Source organism: Bos taurus, unplaced genomic scaffold (assembly GCF_002263795.3).
Source record: "Bos taurus isolate L1 Dominette 01449 registration number 42190680 breed Hereford unplaced genomic scaffold, ARS-UCD2.0 Leftover_ScbfJmS_1223, whole genome shotgun sequence".
NCBI classification, from domain to species: Eukaryota; Metazoa; Chordata; class Mammalia; order Artiodactyla; family Bovidae; genus Bos; species Bos taurus.
The window spans coordinates 17,636-22,943 of record NW_020190328.1 but is presented as its reverse complement, the minus strand read 5'-3'; the positions used below and the strand labels follow the sequence as shown (position 1 = coordinate 22,943).

Sequence of the window (5,308 nt, the reverse complement as noted above, 5' to 3'; positions counted from 1 at the left end):
TATTTAACTTATATGCAGAGTACATCATGAGAAACGCTGGGCTAGAAGAATCACAAGGTGAAATCAAGATTTCTGGGAGAAATATCAATAACCTCAGATATGCAGATGACACTACCCTTATGGCAGAAAGTGAAGAGGAACTAAAAAGCCTCTTGATGAAAGTGAAAGTGGAGAGTGAAAAAGTTGGCTTAAAGCTCAACATTCAGAAAACTAAGATCATGGCATCTGGTCCCATCACTTCATGGGAAAAAGATGGGGAAACAGTGGAAACACTGTCAGACTTTATTTTGGGGGGTTCCAAAATCACTGCAGATGGTGACTGCAGCCATGAAATTAAAAGACGCTTACTCCTTGGAAGAAAAGTTATGACCAACCTAGATAGCATATTCAAAAGCAGAGACATTACTTTGCCAACAAAGGTCCATCTAGTCAAGGGTATGGTTTTTCCTGTGATCATGTATGGATGTGAGAGTTGGACAGTGAAGAAAACTGAGCACTGAAGAACTGATGCTTTTGAACTGTGGTATTGGAGAAGACTCTTGAGAGTCCCTTGGACTGCAAGGAGATCCAATCAGTCCATCCTAAAGGAGATCAGTCCTGGGTGTTCATTGGAAGGACTGATGTTGAAGCTGAAACTCCAGTACTTGGGCACCTGATACGAAGAACTGACTCATTTGAAAAGACCCTGATGCTGGGAAAGATTGAGCGCAGGAGGAAAAGGGAACTACAGAGGATGAGATGGCTGGATGGCATCACCAACTCGATGGACATGAGTTTGGGTAGACTCCGGGAGTTGGTGATAGACAGGGAGTCCTGGCATGCTGCAGTTCATGGGGTCGCAAAGAGTCGGACATGACTGTGTGACTAAACTGAACTGAAAAAATTCTAAAAAATAGTCCAGTGAAGGAGGCACCAACAGCTGTTTTCCAAGTTTTTAGAGTAAAGATTTCCAAGTCATGACATAGAAATTACTGAGCAGCAACCAGTTGTTTGACTGTTATTCCTCTAAAAAGGCTGTGTTAATCCTATAATCCCACATTCTTGCCTGGAGAATCCCAGAGATGGGGGAGCCTAGTGGGCTGCCGTCTATGGGGTCACACAGAGTCCAACACGACTGAAGCGACTTAGCAGCAGCAGCATAATCCTATAAAAGGGCTGGTCCCTGACAGCTCAGCTGGTAAAGAATCCACCTGCAATGCAGGTGACCGTAGTTAAATTCCTGGGTCGGGAAGATATGCTGGAGAAGGGGTAGACTACCCACTCCAGTATTGCTGAGATTCCCCTGTGGCTCAGCTGCTAAAGAATCCGCCTGTAATACAAGAGACCTCGATTTGATCCCTGTGTTGGGAAGATCCCTTGGAGAAGGGAAAGGCCACCCACTTCAGTATTCTGGCCTGGAGAATTCCATGGACTGTATAGTCCGTGAAGTCACAAAGAGTCGGACATGACTGAGCGATTTTCACTTTTCTGGGGAGACATGGGAGCCCTGAGACTGTCTGGAGAAACATCCTGGAAGAAGACACAGCAGGTACATGGGTCCTGGGACAGAACACGCTGGGTTAAGGCGCCTTCCTGCATTCACAGCTTGGGGGCACGTGGGGGGACTCATAAATGATCAAGTGCACCCACGGAGGGCATAGGCGCCCCCTGGAGGAGCGGGAGGGAACGGCAGGGCCACCTTCCTTCTGGATCCTGCACACTGCTCCTGGCTCTGGGACAGAAGGACCAGTGTGCACAGACAGATGGGGTGAGAACGGACCCCACAGAGCCCGCACAGCCAGACATCGAGTTGGGGTGGAGCTGGAAAGGCTGAGGGGGGCAGACGGCAAGGAAGCCTGTTCTCTGTCTGAGGACCTGGAGCTGCTTCCTGAATGTGAAGAGGGGTCTGAGAAGGGCTGGAACAGGAGAGTGAGCTGTGTAGACAACAGCATGGGAGTCTGATCAGGACAGACCCGAAAACTTGATAATGCAGGAGGCGGGGGTCTGGGATGTGGGGCTGAACCAGGACAGGATCCACAGCTGGACACTGGTGAGACAGCATCAGTTCACCCAAGGCCCCTCACCTTCTGTGGGTGACAGAACTCAGTATTCACAGCATAAATTGTAAAACTCACAAACCTTAATGACCTTCCTTCATGACTGAAGGAATCTGTTCATTGTAAGTAGAAGTGTGATTCGTTCACATTTAATACAGAACCCTTCACATGACTAAGCTTCCACATGACCACCATCTCTCACAGCATGTTGTTCCATCCAATTCTCTAGCTTGAGAACACTCTCCAGTTGCTGCTGAGTGATTTCCTAAATTTCTTTCATGCTCTCTGCTTTTGCTTTAAATCACTCTAGAGAATTTGGTTCTGATTAGCAAATAACTGTCTTAAGCCTGCTTCTCTCAAGTATATATCCAAAGTGGTACACCCAAAGTATTTGAGAGGATTTTGTAAATATCTCCTCTGTTCAAAAAATAACTCAAGACAACTTCTGTGATCAGCACACTGTACTTCACACCAATTGCCTTCCTCTGTGACATGGATGCAACAGCCAGTAGGATCTGTTCCTGCCCTGATGGGAAACTTATGCAGATGCTCACAAGATGGGATGACACACATTTGTGAGTTCAAGGTAGGGTCCTGGGAATAAAGAGGCTGAGATACTCACGATGCCAATGGGGTGGGGGTAGGGAATAGCTGTCACAGCACTAACTCCTGTCACTGAACTCATGACAAGACACAGGCACTTCTCTAATGAAAAATTCATCAAGTCATGAAAAGGAGAAGGTGGGAGGACAGATCAGAGAACTGGAGGCCACACCATGTGTCATCTGCCCTGTTCTCTCATGTTCTCAAAGATTCAGTGCCACTATGCAGGTTTGTGTAAGTGTTACAATATATATAACACAAAATTTACCATTTTAACAATTTTAAGCATACAGCCCAGTGGCACTAAGTACATTCACATAGTTGTGCAGCCATCACCACCATCCATCTCCACGACTCTTCCATCACCCCAACACTCAGCACATTTTACAGCCGGGCAGGTCCCACCAAAGACTAACGACCCCTGCTTAGTGGACGTGGAATCCCAGCTCCTCATGTCCAGAGCTCAGAGCTCCTCACACATCTCCCTCTCACACACTGGACTCTGCTGAAATCTCTTCACTTGGCTATTTCTCAGATTCACTTGATACTTTAACTATCAGTTCCTTAGAATTTGATGACAGGGACTTTAAAAAGTTAATCATTACCCTTAATTGTACTGGACCGAATCTAATCTGACTAGTGTGTTTAGATGAAGCAGAGACTAAGACACAAGGACAGAGACACAGGACTGCAAATCAATGATATAGGAACACACCCTCCCACCATGCACAAAAATAAACTCAAAATGGCTTAAAGACTTAATCGTAAGATGTGACACCATAAAACTGCTAGAAGAGATTAGAGGCAAACATTCTCTGACATAAATTATACCAATGTTTTCTTAGGTCAGTCTCCTAAGGCAATAGAAATATAAACAAAAATATACAAAAAGGGCTTTCCTGGTGGCTCACTGGTAAAGAACCCATGTGCCAATGCAGGAGACATGGCTTCGATCCCTGGTCCAGGAGGGTCCCACATACCACGGAGCAACTCAGTCCATGGACCACAACTACCGGGTCTGTGCTCTGGGGTCCAGGAGCCTCAACTACTGAGCCCACACACCCTAGAGCCGGTGCTCTGCTCAAGAGGAGCCACTGAAATGAGAAGCCCACACTGCAACTAGAGAGAAGCCCCTGCTCATCACAACTAGAGAGAAAGCCCCACCAACAAAGAGCCAGCACAGCCATAAACAAATAATTATTTTTAATTAAAAAAAAAGTAAAAAAAAAAATAGGACCTAATCAAACTTACAAACTTTTGCACAGTAAAGGAAACCATAAACACAATGAAGAGACAACCTACAGAATGGGAGAAGATACTACAAATGATGTGACCAACAAGGGCTTAATTTCCAAAATATACAAACAGCTCATACAACTCAACAAGAACAAAAAATCTAATCAAAAAATAGGCAGAACTAAATAGACATTTCTCCAAAGGACAGACACAGATGGCCAAAAGAAGCTCACCATTGTGAATTATTGGAGAAATGCAAATCAAAACTACAATCCGGTATCAACTCACACCAGTCAGAATGGCCATCATTAAAATAACAGTGGCTGAGGGGGAATGGAGTAAAGAGAACCCTCCTACACTGCTGGTGGGATTATCAGTTGTTGCAGGCATTACGGAAGACAGTATGGAGATTCCTCAGAAAACTAAAAACAGAATTATCTTATAATCCAGTAATCCCATTTCTGGGCATATATCTGGGGGAAACTATAAATCAAAAAGACACATGCAACCCTATGTTCATAGCAAAACTATTCACAATAGCCAAAACATGGAAATAACCTAAATGTCCATAGACAAATGAATGGGTATACCTGTGGTGGATTCATTTTGATATTTGGCAAAACTAATACAATTATGTAAAGTTTAAAAATAAAATAAAATTTAAAAAAAATAAAGACCTAAAAAAAAAAGAAGATGTGATACATATAGATGATGCAATACTACTCAGCCATAAAATAAAAAGAAAGAAAGAATACCATTTGCAGAAATGTGGGTGGACCTAGATTTTATCATACTAAGTGAAGTAAGCCAGAAAGAGAAAGATATCACGTATCACTTATATGTGGAATCCAAAATATGGCAAAAATGAACCTATCTACAAAACAGAAACAGACTCACAGACAGTGAACAGATTTGGGATTGCATGGGTGGAGGGGTGTGGGGGAGAGATGGACTGGGAATTTGGGGTTAGCAGATGCGAACTATTATGTGTATAATGGACAGACAACACGGTCCTATGGTATAGTGCAGAGAACTGTATTCAGGATATTCAATATCCTGAGATAAACCATAACGGAAAAGAGTATTAAAAAGAATGTATAGCTGTGTATAACTGAGCCATTTTGCTGTACAAATAAAGTAACACAATATTGTAAATTAACCATATTTCAATAAAAACTTTTTAATAAGAAAGGACAGAAACACAGGGGTGCTTGAGGACAGAGGGGAGACTGCATGAGGACACCGCACAGTGGCCGCTGCCAGAGGGCGAGGTGGCATGCTCAGCAGAGACCGAAGCTGCCCACGCGCTGGACTCCCAGCCTCGAGAACCGTGAGAGAATCAATTTCTGTTCTCTAAGCACCTCCATCTGTGACAGTTTGCTCTAGACTGAATGTTTTGTCCTCAAAATTCATGCATTAAAACCTAATCCTCA

The 5,308-nt window shown here is 43.9% G+C and overlaps 1 long non-coding RNA gene across 1 annotated transcript; it reads left to right on the top strand.

Moving 5' to 3' along the window:
- The first annotated feature begins 1,051 nt into the window (after positions 1–1,051).
- LOC132344732 (uncharacterized) lies at positions 1,052–5,308 on the top strand. Its single transcript, XR_009493676.1, has 3 exons — positions 1,052–1,528; positions 2,492–2,622; positions 5,064–5,308. It is a non-coding gene; the product is annotated as an uncharacterized lncRNA (long non-coding RNA).